The 13858-nt window shown below is 52.3% G+C and overlaps 1 pseudogene; it reads right to left on the bottom strand.

Annotated features, from left to right (window-relative positions):
* Positions 1–267: 267 nt before the first annotated feature.
* Positions 268–1048, bottom strand: LOC136787373 (olfactory receptor 14C36-like; annotated as a pseudogene).
* Between the last annotated feature and the right edge of the window lie 12810 nt (positions 1049–13858).

The raw sequence follows: 13858 nt of genomic DNA, 5'->3' as shown, positions 1-13858 counted from the left end.
CCCGGGCTGGACTGCTGGGCCACGACTCTTTTCCCCTCCAACTCTGCACACAGGCACTGTCCCTGCAGGCACTGGAAAGGACCCAGAGGAAGGGCATAAGAAAAAAAGGCACTTGAATTGGTTTAAATACATAAGCAAAACGAAGAATTATATTTGTTTGTGGATAACATTTGAGAAAATAAAATTGTAAAAAAAAAAACAACAACACAAGAACATAAGACCCAGGGGCTTCGCCTATCATGAGTAACATTACGAGTGATTTACAGAAGAAGGCGGGCAATCTATTGCTCAAGAAAAACACCCAGACATCACTTTCCACATGGCAACCTTGATCTCCTGGTTCCTCATGCTGTAGATGAAGGGGTTCACTACTGGAGGCACCACCAAGTACAGAAATGCCAGAACAAGATCCAGGGAAGGGGAGGAAATGGAGGGGGGCTTCAGGTGGGCAAAAATGACTGTGCTCATAAAGAGGGAGACCACAGCCAGGTGAGGGAGGCACGTGGAAAAGGCTTTGTGCCGTCCCTGCTGCGAGGGAATCCTCAGCACCAGCCCTGAAGATCTGTACATAGGACAGTAAAACGAAGACAAAGCACCCCCCAAACAGAGAAGCAGTAACCGCAAGAACTTGAACGTCCCTTAGGTAGGAGTCTGAGCAGGAGAGCTTGAGGGTCTCGGGGATTTCACAGAAGAACTGGTTGAGGGAATTGCCACAGCAGAGAGGCAGTGAAAATGTATTGGCAGTGTGCAGCACAGCGTGGAGAAAGCCACTGCCCCAGGCAGCTGCTGCCATGGTGGCACAGGCTCTGGTGCCCAGGAGGGTCTCATAGTGCAGGGGCTGGCAGATGGCAACGTAGCGGTCATAAGACATGACAGTGAGAAGAGAAAGTTCTGCTAAATTGAAAAAGATTATCAGAAAGATCTGTGCAACACATCCCACATAGGAAATGGCCCTGGTGTCCCAGAGGAAATTGGCCATGGCTTTGGGGAGAGTGGTGGAGACGGAGCCCAGGTCGAGTATGGCAAGGTTGAGGAGGAAGAAGTACATGGGGGTGTGGAGGCGGTGGTCGCAGGCTATGGCAGTGAGGATGAGGCCGTTGCCCAGGAGTGCAGCCAGGTAGATGCCCAGGAAGAGCGCGAAGTGCAGGAGCTGCAGCTCGCGTGTGTCTGCAAATGCCAGCAGGAGGAACTCGGTGATGGAGCTGCTGTTACTCATTTCTTGCCCCTGGACAAGGTAGTATGTCCAAAAGAAGAAATGACATTGTAAAATTCAAAGACTTCTCTTACCAAAATACTTTGCATATCTCAAAGAGCAGCCACACACAACACATTCTTTCGCATTCCTTTCACAGGAAGAGCTTTCTGCAGCTGCTTGTCTTTTCTCTGGTTGGTGCTCTGAGGGTGCCACAAGAAGCAGGGGGCTGTGCTGTGGGCTGTGCAGCAGTCAGTCCTGGTCTGCAGCAACGGGTAAAAGGGAACCCGGAGTGATCTGAGAAGTCCACAGGCCAGGGACATGTCCCTGCTGCAGGACATGAGGAGAAGGTCAAATACTTCCCTAAGAAACAACAAAGGTGATGTCGGTACCGTCTGTATGCTGAGGTGTGTGAGGTGCCTCAGAGCAGCAGCAATGCTCAAGGAGCCTTAGTCTCTAGTACAGATGTTCCTACTCCATTACCACCCTTCTGCCTCAGCACATGGGCAGGAAAATGAAGCAGATTCTAAAAAGTGCACTGCCTTCAGGTACCTGTTGCTGAACAGTTCTGCTGTGCAGTGCCCTGGGGAGGTGTGGGGCTGTGAGCAGCCTGCCCCAGGCAGCAGGCTCTGGGCAGCAGCAGGACCCTGCCCTGCCGTGCTGTGCTGTCCGGGGGGGCTCCTTCCAGCCGCAGCTTCTCCCCGCAGCCCCTGGGCAGCTCCCCGGGCAGGCTGAGTGCTGAGCCTGGCAGGCGGCAGAGGCCCTGCCCCGCCACACAGCCCCTGGGGCACAGCAGGGACCCTGCTCTGCACCACAGCCCTGGGCACCCCTGCCTGCACCCCCGGCTGCACAGCCTGCAGCCGGCCCCAAGAGAAGGGAGCCCTCGGGCCCTGCACGCTGGCCCTGCAGCACACAAGCCCTGTGTGCCCTTCAACTCCAACATCGAGCGTCCTCCTGACAGCTGCCATAGCCTGAGGGCTGTGCCAGCTCCAGGAGAGCCTGGCAGGGTGCGCAGCGGCATTGCCCTGCACCCAGACACTTACCGTGGGGAGGTGGCTGTGAGGATTTCTCCCTCTGCCAGCTCTCCCCTGCCTTTCTATGCCAGGCTGCCCTGAACCTCTCTCCCCCTCCTCTCCTCTCCCCTTGCCAGCTGCACGCAGTGTCCCCAGCCCTGCTGTGCCTGGCACAGGAGCTGCTCGTGGGTGGCTGAAGCAGCTTCTCAAGTAGTCCAAGTCTGATGCAAACTGCAAAGCCTCTCCCAGTGTTAACGGTGCCACTGAGGGACATTACTGACAAAGCCTCCCCATGGACTTGTTAGAGCAGAAAAGTGCAGGCAGTGATGATGGGGAGACCAAGGCCCAGGAAAGGTGGCCCTGATGCTGAGAAAACCTCGATGTCTTCCTGCAGGATGCATGGATCTCCTCACAGCACTCAGGCATCTCACTGGAGCACCAAAGCATCTCCTCAGGGCACCCAAGAACCTCCTGAAATACTCTAATATATCCCCAGAGCTACCAAGGAAGTTCTCCGAGCATCTCCCCAGGGCACTGAAACACTCAAACATTTCCCAAGGTCATCCAAGCATCTCAGAAGAATATCCAAAATTCTCCCCAAGGAAACCAGCGCCTCCTGGGAACCACCCAACCGCACCCCAAGTCCCATAGCATGTCCGAGCTCACCCAAGTCTCTCTGTGGGGCAAGCAAGCATCTTCCCAGGATACCCAGGCATCTCGCTGGTTCCATTTGCTGGGACAGTCAGGCATGTCCCCAGGACACCCAAGCATCTTCCTGGGGCACTCAAGAACACCCTGGAGCACCCACGTGTCCCAACAAGCCACCCTGGTGTCTCTTGGAGCACGGAAGCATCTCTGTGCAGTACCCAAGCATCTTCCTTAGGCATATTAAAACCTCCTAGGGCATTTCCCTGGAGAAGTCAAGCACCTAGCTATTTGCACCCAAGCATTTCCTCAGGGCACCCAAACACCTCCCTGGAACACCCAAGCACCTCACTGGAGTACCCAAGGGTCTCCCCTCTGCAATCCTACATCTGAGTGGAGAATTCAACCATCTCCCCAGGGCTCCAAAACACCACCTGGGGCACACAAACATCTCACTGGACATGGGAAGCACCTTCCTAGGCACCCAACTGCTTCCGTGGGGTGCACAAGCACATGCCACAGTCATTCAAGTATGTCCCCGTGGGCATGGAGGCATCCCCAAAGGGATACAGACACCACCGTGCAGGAACCAAGCATCTCCCCACAGCCCTCCAGCATCTTCCTTGGAAGCAAACTACTCACAAAGTCACACAACCGTCTCCCTGGAGCACCCAAAATCCTCCCTGGAGAAATAAAGCTTTGCCCTGGATCAAACAAGCCTCTCCCTTGGGCACACAAACACATCTCCTAGGGTACACAAGCATACTCAGATAGCACTCAAGCATTTGTCTGCAGCCACCAAGAAACTTTCAGGATCACCAGTCCATCCTCCTGGGACATCCAGGAAACTCCCTGCATCACCCAGGTGTCTTCTTGCAGAAACCAAGCATCTCCCTGTGCACCCAGGGAACATCTGGATAGAGCAGCTAAGAAGCCTGGGGAGCACCCAGAATGTTCTTGGGACAGCGAAGAACCTCCGTGGAGAAAGAAAGCATCTCCTGAGGCACCCAGGCATCTCAGGGGAGCACACAAGCATGTCCTCTGCACACACCAGCACATCCCTTGAGTTTTCTGGGCCATTCAGGCTCACACTGTGCTTCAGCCCCTGCTCCATCGCGCACTCACCTCCCTGTCCTGCCCTGCTCCACCCTCTGCTGCCTGCTGCCAGGGGCTTCCATCCTGACTGGGGCCTGCCCGCACCCCTGGCGCTTTATCCCAGCTGGGCTGCCGTGTCACGGCCCCACTGGGACACCTGGGTGACACAGCCACCACTGACCCCCTGCCCACTGTTACAACTGGGTGACACAGCCACCACTGCCCCCTGCCCACTGGGACACCACTCACTATTTATTTCTTTGGACTCACAGCTTTGTCAGTGACACAAAATGGGTCAGATTCACCTCCAAGAAAAATATTTCTGGCATCTTCCATAAACCTCACAGGTAATGAATACCAAATAATTCTTGAAGTTTTAATCAAAAGTGTTGGTGTTTTTATTTCTTTCTTTTTTTCTTGTCCATGTTTAGCAAGTTTTCCTTTTCTTGATAAAGTTCCACACATATGCTTTTCTGGTTCTGTAGCTTGGAATGTTCTCTTATAAAGAGATCTTCTATTTCCAGCTACTTTCCCTACTCTTCTGTTAAGAGGAATCCTCCTGGTTTGTGTCTTGTCCTTGTGTCTGGGTTTGCTTGGCCAGCTTTGTGTCTCAGCACTTCTGCTGAGCCTTCACCAGCTCCGTTGCCCTTCTTTGTACACACTGCAGCACCTCGATGTCCTTCTTGCAGTGAGGGGCCTCAAACTGAACACAGTATTCCAGGTGTGGCCTCACCAGAGCTGACGACAGGGGATGGACTCTTCCTAGGCATCTACCTGGCTGCCCTCCTGGGCAACAGCCTCATCCTCACTGCCGTAGCTTGCGACCACCGCCTCCACACCCCCATGTACTTCTTCCTCCTCAACCTCGCCCTCCTAGACCTGGGATGCATCTTCACCACTCTCCCCAAAGCCATGGCCAATTCCTTGTGGGACACCAGGGCCATCTCCTATCAAGGATGTTCTGCCCAGGTCTTCTTTTTTTGTCTTCTTGGTTGGAGCAGAATACTCTTTTCTTACCGTCATGGCCTATGACCGCTATGTTGCCATCTGCAAGCCCCTGCACTATGGGAGCCTCCTGGGCAGCAGAGCTTGTGCCAAGATGGCAGCAGCTGCCTGGGGCAGTGGCTTTCTCTATGCTGTCCTGCACACAGCCAATACATTTTCCCTGCCCCTCTGCCAAGGCAATGCTGTGGACCAGTTCTTCTGTGAAATCCCCCAGATCCTCAAGCTCTCCTGCTCAGATGCGTACCTCAGGGAAGTTGGGGCACTTGTGTGTAGTGTTTCTTTAGCCTTTGGTTTTTTTTGTTTTCATTGTGCTGTCCTATGTGCAGATCTTCAGGGCCATGCTGAGGATGCCCTCTGAGCAGGGCTAGTACAAAGGCTTTTCCACTTGCCTCCCTCACCTGGTCGTGGTCTCCCTGTTTCTGAGCACTGGCATGTTTGCCTACCTGAAGCCCCCCTCCATCTCTTCCCCCTCCCTGGACATGGTGGTGGCAGTTCTGTACTCGGTGTTGCCTCCGGCAGTGAACCACCTCATTTACAGCATGAGGAACCAGGAGCTCAAGGACGCAGTGAGGAAACTCTTTGGATACATGCTTCAAGCAAGTATGTGCACACATACATCTTCAACATTAGTCATGTGCCTATGATCCTATCAGGACACTGAGGTTTTTTTTTTGAAATAAACTGTTAGGACAATTTTCTTTAATTTTCTTTCTTTCTTAGTGTTGCCTAAAGCTTGTGAATTAGATTTATTGTTATTCTTACCATCCAATATTTAATGTTTTTTTTTTTAGTTTTGACCTAGTCATCTAATGTACTTATAGAATGGGGCTTCTCATGCAGATAAAGAAAATAAAGAGTAGAGCAGAAATTTACTGGTCTCATATCCCATCTCCTCCCATCTCTTGTGTAGCTAGGCTGGGCTTGGGAGAGGGCAGGGAGGTGGGGAGCGGTGAGCAAGGGCTGGGCTGGGCTGGGCAGTGCCCGGCAGAGGGCAACAGCAGCATCAGGGAACGGTGGGAGCATGCAGGGGAGGGCTCCCAGCAGGGCTTGGTGCTGCAGGGCCAGGGCTGTGCAAAGGGAGCCGAGATCTGCAGGGGCAGGGGAGAGGAGGCTGCTCTGGGCCCTTGCTGGCCTGGGCAGAGCAGGAAGGGGACCCAGGGCATTCGTCTCCTCACCGCAGCCTGCCAGGACCTGCAAGGCGGTCATGGAGAGTCCAGGGCCAGGCTCTGCCCTGTGGTGCGCAAGGAGAGGGCAAAGCCACGGGGTGTGGTGTGAAGCAAGAGGTGCTGGGCCTGCAGAGCAGGAAAAGCTTTGTCCCCCAGCTCGGGGCTCTTCCCCAGCCAGGTGGCCATGAGCCCCACCTCTTTTTCACATTCATATCCCTAGCTGGAAGGGGACGATTTCCCAAAGTGGGGACAAGCTGATGGGTTCTGTCTCAACCATTTGACCTGTCCTGTTCTTGAGTCTTGCAGCCTGAATTTGCCACAGATGACCCAGGATGGTAAATGGATGTTCAGCTGTCTAGTAGGAACAAAGGAGAGTATCTTGGGTTCCCAATGGCCTTTTCAACTTTGGGTCAGTCTCAGGAATTCACTGAAAAAGGGGTGTGTCCTTGAAGGGGTTTGTGTGCTGGGCTGGACTGTAGTTGCAGGGATAAAGAGCACTGCTGGCAGTGGAAGTGCCCTGGGAACTCCATCTACCTCCACCTGAATCCCCCAAGGGGCTCTGGTCTCCTGCAGGTCCTTTCTGACAACTGCAAATCCAGGGAAGTACCTCAAATACAGTGTGGTCTCTGGTGGTTTTTCCTGATTGCTTATGGTCAGACAGCAAAGCTCTCCCTCAATACCCAGTAATTTCACGAGTACTTAACTAATAGAGCAACTACTCATCACTTCAAAATATCCAATCTTTTCCATAAAATGTCAGACAGTGTAGTTTCTACCATGAAGAAATGTGGATTTTCAGGATGTAAATTCAGTGCAGGAGAAGAAATACTGGTGTTCACCTGTACTTGCAGTGTCATCGCTTTGTCTATCGTGATGTGCTTCCTCATTTTCCAGGTACATCCACGAGTTTTGATTAAACAGAAAATGCTGAATCTCCCTTTTCCAGCTGCCTGTCTGGACCTATGCACTTCCCATGGTTCTCCTGGTTTGCCCTCCCCTTACTCTTTGATCATTCAGATGTCTCTCACCCAACCCAGTTGCTGCTTTGAGCTTCGAGTTAGAAGCAGCCCATCTTGCCCATCTGTCAGTAGTCTGCCTAATTGTTTCCTTAGCAAGAACCTCATAATTTCTCAATGAATTCATAAGACATGGATCAATACTTACACTATTATTTTTAATTTCCTATCTATCAGTATAAAATACTTCTTGTATGGTCATCCTTTTGGGAAGGTAAACCTCACAGGAGGCATACAAGATGAGAAGATTGAGGAGATTGCTTTTTTTTTTTTTTTTTAAATTGCAGCATGTTTTCCTGTTGTTTGTTTGGAAACAGGAAAAACCCTTCTGCACTTGTGTGCAGCCAGGTCTCTAAGGAAATCAGGGGGGAGCTGGTGCAAAGGAGCTGTAACATCCAGCTGCAGACTTGAGTGAAGTCTGGTGTAAGGAAAGGAGAAGGAAGTGTCAAGTGGGCAATGGGACAAATGGCACTGCTAGGATGGTGAGGAGCAAGGTTCTCCATGCAGTGTCAGACGTCAAGAGTCTGCTTTTCCTCCCTATGCAGGTCCCTTGGATCAATATCAATTAAAGAATAGTACTTCAAACCGAAATTCAACTAAATGCATCCTTTAAGATGAGAAAGGATTTTTATTAGGTGTTTTTTGCAATCTTCCTCCTTAACTATACCATGAAAGCTCTCCAATTAGCTTTACAAGTCTTGAAGTCTTGAACAAAACTAAGCAAGAGATGTAAGGAGTTTCTTCATTTTAATGAGTTCCATGGTGTATTTTGGTGCTGAGTCTATGAAGCTCAGGTACTGAGAGGAGAGTGATGCAACTGTGTAAGCCGGTAAAGTCAGAAGGAAAAGCTGAAGTGACTTGGAGTATTAATGGGCCCCACTGATGGCTATTACTAAGACAGCCTCCCCAGGGACTCGTTAGAGCAGCTAATTGGAGGCCATGATTACAGACAGGCAAAGGCAGTGTGCTGAGTAAGGTCTTGGTTTGTTTTGATGAAGCAGGAGGTCCAAAGTCTATCACCAGCTACTGGAGGGGAGATCCTGCACCCCCATGTCTGGCTCAGGCCTTTTCCTGAGGGTCTGTGGGATGTGGTGGGCAGTGTGATGCCAGAGAAGAACACTGGTATGACACGTCCCAGCCTCTGCACAGGGTTGCAAGGAAACAAAGAGGCCCCATTGCAATAACTACATCTCATCTCCTCATAAGCTCTAGACAAAGGGACAAAAACCTCAGGGCTGTTGGGGCCTTCCATTCTTGCCAGCACCCTCTGCCTTCTCCTCTGCAGGCTCTCCTATGCTGTCCCACACTTTGCCCTATTTCCTTGAAGTCTGCAGACACCCATCTCTGTTCACCACCTTGCTCTCATCCCAGCATTTCCATCATTTCACCAATGTCTCATGAACCCTCACCAGCTGTTCCTTAAAATACAAAGCCATGATCTGATCACAGATACTCTGTGGGTGACCTCTTGCAACACAGCATGACACCTTGAGGGACATTTCTTCATCCTCGTAGACAGTGCCAACCTTCCAAGGTGCACTTTGTGGCAGTTCTTTCTTTCCTGCTCTTTCCTACTACCAAAGAAAGCCTCATCAGGGTGGAAACCACTCCTAAAGTAGGCCATTTCAACCCATCAGCCTTCTTGCAGCCTGTCAGCTGACTAGACAAGTTACCTAACCAGCATCTTCCAAGTCATGGGCCTGCTGCTGGCCTTGCAGGTTCTTAGGTAGACACACCCAAGCCTTGTGCCTCCTGCTGTCCGGTCATGTACTCAAGCAGAAGGGACAGGACAATCCATATCCAGGCCTTCTTTCTGTATGGGTTCCTGGGTATCTACGCAGAGGGGATCCCACAGTCAGCATGCCAAGCAGGTGCCTTCTGCTTACCTACCAGGGCTACTGGCACACTGGCCAAAAAGTACAGATCCCAGGTCTAAGTCAAGGGTGACCTGTCAGCTAGTCCAGAGAGAAGTGACCTCACAGTCCCTTTCTGTGGCATGTTCCTGCTGCTGCCCTATCAACTGCAGAGACAGAAGTGACCTCACAGTCACTGCCACAGTCACATTCCTCCTGCTGGTGTAGGATATCTTGAGGCAGAGCTGAGCTCATCAGATCATTCCCACCCATCTCCTCCTTGTGGCCCACAAGCTGATCAGATCCATGCCCCCCCACATTCATCTTTGAATGCCATGTGACTGCACAGCAACCTCACGGTTCCTGCCCTGCCCCAAGGGGTCAAGGGCATAAAGGTGAGGGTTAGGAGAGGGGCTGAAGGTGAGGAGGTTAATGCACAGGAACAGGGGTTTAGGATGTTAATTATTCATGTATGGGATTAGGGCTCACCTTTCTGGGTTAGAGATTAAGCATGTGTGTAATGGGAGGGTTTGGTGTTCTGCTTGGGGTGTCAGGTCTGTGGTTTTGTGGTTATGTGAAAGCTCTTTGCTTTAGGGTTTTGTTTAGGGTATTTCTGCCATGAAGTCTAGGGTTAAATAGAGCATTTTAATGGTAGTGTTAAGGGCAGGGATCAGGGTGAGCAAGAGAGTAAAGGTAAGGGAGAGGGGTTTGGGCTGAGTTTTGCTTCAAGGGATACTTTGAGGTCAGGCTTTACAGTAGTGGATTCCTGTCAGGGTTTGGAGTAGCATTTAGGTTTAGGGATAAAGATTACATGTTAAAATAGGGGAAAGGCTTCACATGACTGTTTTAAGACTGTTTTATAGAAGGATCTACATTACCTGAACCCTCTTACCTTTTCAGAATCGTTAATTTCTGTTGGCCAAGCTCCTCTTCCCTACCTCAAATCTCACATCTCTCCTGTCCAGCCTTCACCTGACCTTCCAATATCAGTCATCTTTTTGGAAGCAGGATTCTCATGACACTCATGATCTCAGAGTATGTGTCTCACTGCTGTTGGCCACTGCGTTCCTGAGAAAGAAGCAGCTCCTAAGCCAGCATGGAGCACCCTGCATAATGTGCCCAACAGCTCTGCACCACCACAAACGTGTGTGTCCTGCCTACAAGTCTTGGTTCCACAATGGCTCCTATGAGTCCAGAGTAACTTTTCCCAGGTCCTCATGCATGCTTCAGTTTCCGCCAGGCATCTTGCAGGCAGTAGCTGTCTCTGTGTAGAAAACAGAAAGCAGTCCTGAAGGATGACTTTAGGCAAAAGCTGATACCTCTGACATGACAACCTGTGTCCAAGACCTCTTCCCCTATGGGGCCTACCTCGTACTTAGGAAGAGTGGATCTCACAAACTATGTGCAAAGCAGGCTCATACGCTGACCTATCACGGACACTGGCAGATGCGAGCCTAAATGCACCGTTCCCAGCCAGGAGTCAAGGGATGACCTGTCAGCCACTACAGAAAGAGCTCAACTCACAATCCACTTTATAGACATTGACTTAGGACTGGATTAGGCATTTCTGAGGCATCACTAAGCTTATAGTACCACACCTACAAAATACCCCCTTTTTGGCCCAGGACCTGCCCAGCTAGAAGCGAGCTGGTTGTGATCCTTCCAGCCCCTGGCACTGCTGCTAGGCTCCCAGCCTCTCTGACACACAGGAGCCAGTTATGCACCAGTCTTGTGAGGTGCTAGGGCAGGAGGGACCTTGCATGCAATGTTCCAACCCCGTGCCTGTTGGTAGCCTCTAAACTCCTTGTGCACAGCAAAGATCATGCTCAGGTCCAGAAGCCATGTGCCTGAAGCTGGCCTAGAAGACACACAGGGGAAGCACCCTCCCATCCCCATCCCCATCGCCATCCCCATCGCCATCCCCAGCCCCAGCTGGCGGTGCTGCTCTGCAGAGTGAGGGGGCTGTGGTGCCTGGGGCACGGTGGCACTCGTCAGGGCTGTACTGGGCAGGCTGGGAGGCAGACCCAGCTCATGGGGTCACTGCCATTGCCCCAGGGCTGCAACAAATCACTTGCCAGACTCCTTTGGTGGGGCTGCTGCGTGGCCTGGGGCTGCAGAGCTCTCCTCTGCCTGCTCACACCAGACTGAGCACTTGAGCTCTGGTCAGTCCACCTTGGACAGGCTCACACTCTGCGGGCTCCATTCACTGCACTCTCTCAGGCTCACGCTGCCCCTGACGATGTCCCCGCATGCTCTGCACACACCACTCTTGCCAGCAGGTCCCACATGTCTCTCCAACCCTCCCGTCTTCCCCTGCAGTAGTGGCCCCTCACCGCAGCATGTTGGTGCATCTCCAGGCTCAAGGGTGTTTCCTGAGGGCCTGCCCCGTGTGGGGAGTGGTGGGGAGGAAGAGAGCAAGGTCAGCTCCTGGGGCATGGCCGAGCACAGCCCAACTATCCCGCACCACGGGCAGGCCCCTTGTCCCAGGCTGAGGCACACATGCAACGTGGACACTTCTCCATCAGCCCAGCTTCACGCAGGGTCCTTCAGCTCTTCCCCAGTCCCATGACTCACCAATTCCTCCTCCTCCACCCACAGACATACACTGGTTTCCATCTGGGGACTCAGGCAGTACTTTAAGGATCTGCTAAAGCCCTGAATTTCCTCGTTTCTCACAGCCTCCACTCAAGTCTTTCTCCTTCCCCTCCCCAGTGCAGAGCACTGCCTCTCAGGTGGCACTCAGTGACCCTTCAGAAGGGCCTTTGGGCTTCCTCAATTGTCCTGGTCCTTATGAAGACTTCCTGGCTCCTTCCAGATCTCAGAAGGATCCTTCTTGTCCAGCGTGGGGCCCTCTATTGTCTCTGGATGGGACAGAGTTACTCTCTGCAGATCAGCCCCTGTGGTGCTGTGTTTTTGATATATGACCAGAGCAGTGTTGGTCACCCACGGCTGTGGGTGGGCAAAAGGCTGGGAGGGGAACCCGCTGTGACAGCTGACCCAGCCTGACCAAATGGACATTCCATGGCACATAACATAGTGCTCAGCAATACATATTGGGGTCATCTTTCCAAGACAAGGTGGCAGTTTCTCAGAGACTGCCTGCCCAACGGTCTGCTGGTGGGAACTGATGAGTTACAAAATGTTCATCATGTTTAGCGTTTGATTTTGATTTCTTTCTTTTTTCTTTTCCTTTCCCTTCCTTATGTGTCTTTCTCTCAATTTGTGGGTTTTACTTATTTATGCTGTTCTGTCCCCTCTGCCCTCTAGAGGAGGAGGAAGGAGGCAGCCAATGCATGTTGCTGTCTGGGGTGAGCAAGGAGGAGGCTGGCTATGGTGCAAAGAAATGGAGGTCTGTGAAGCCGCAGGAGCCCTGGTCTCTTGCCTGGGAGATCCCCAGAACAGAGTGCCTGTGCCCCGCAGGGCCAGCCCCACTCCCCAGGCCAGCACAAGAGGCCTGGCCCAGGCACAGAGCAGCCTGCCTGGAGCAGGTGCCTGCACAAAGAGCTTTCTCTTCTCCTTTACCCATCTGTGCAGGCCCAGAAATGCTGCCCTGCTCTTTCCCAGGGCCACCCCTGCTCCCAGAGAGCCTTGCCCAGGGCAGTGTGCCTGTGCTGGCCTGGCTGGCCATTGCTGCTTCCCTCCCCGTGCTCCCTGCAGGGCCCTGAGCTGGCAGTGCTGCTGTGCAGAGCCAGGGGGCTGTGGTGCCCTGGGACACTGTGGGGACTCCCCACTGCCCGTGCTGCTCAGGGTGCTGGACAAGTGCTGCACCAGACCTGGCCCACGAGGCTTCGAAGAGGGTCTCCTCAATTACAGTGCAGTCTTATGTGCCTTCACTTGCTGGCTCTTCACCACCTCCCCTGGCATTGCAGAGCCCTCCTTAGCCCACAGAGTCCTCTGATTCGCCTTTTCCTTTGCTAATCTTCTTTGGATGATCACTAATTTTATGAGGTTTTAATCACTACCTAATGAGCACGTTGTCCTAGGGTTTCCCTGATGTCTCCTGGCAGCTCCAGATTCCCCTCCAGGCTGGCATCATCAATCCGCCCCACTGCAGGGTGCGTAGTCCCATGAAGAGGAGTCCAACACCAGTTGTCAGATTAGACAGGTGAGGCCATAAAGAGAGCTCTTGGTCCAGTCCTTGGCTACTCACACACCACCCTGGGACTTTCATTCTGTGTCCTACACTTCATGAAGAATCCCAGAAAACAGAAGAGCAGGGAGCAACCCCTTGGCTCTATACTTGGCAGCAGCTTTGGAAAAGGCATCCAGGGTTCTAGGTTTGCCCTGAGCAGCCCCTTTTGTTACTGCCGTGGTATCAGGGAGGCCAGCTGTGACACAGGGCTGCACAGTGCCTGCTGCTGCCTGCAGCCACAGGGATGCCACTGCAGAGACAACAGGACTGTCAGCAAGGTACACGAGACCTCAGGGATAACCCAAATACAAGAAGCACAAGAGAACAATGTAGAAGCCAAAAGAGAGCAGCAGTGAAAAGGTCTTGTCCTGCTGCTGGCCATGGCCATGGCTTCAGGGATGCAGCAGCCCTGACCCGAAGGCAGCAGAGAGGCAGAGCCCAGCAGGCAGTGAGGGGCAGCCCCGAGGGCCACCGGGGCTGCCCGCCCATGTTGCAGCTGGGCTCTTGGCCCCGAGCCTGTCGTGCATGGGGCTGCTCTCCAAGCTCCAGAGGAGATGGGAAGAGATGGCAGCTGATACCATTGAGGTTCTCATGGATTTTTTTATTGTCTATACCTACAGAGGAAGCCTAGTTCTACAGGTAGATTAGATGACCCGATAGTAAATAAAAAAATGAACAGGCAGGTTGCTAAGATTAACATTTAACTCAAAATATCACATATTTGCTAAAATAATAGTAAAG

This window comes from Anser cygnoides, chromosome 29, assembly GCF_040182565.1.
Source record: "Anser cygnoides isolate HZ-2024a breed goose chromosome 29, Taihu_goose_T2T_genome, whole genome shotgun sequence".
NCBI classification, from domain to species: Eukaryota; Metazoa; Chordata; class Aves; order Anseriformes; family Anatidae; genus Anser; species Anser cygnoides.
This window is presented reverse-complemented; position numbering and strand designations above follow the sequence as displayed.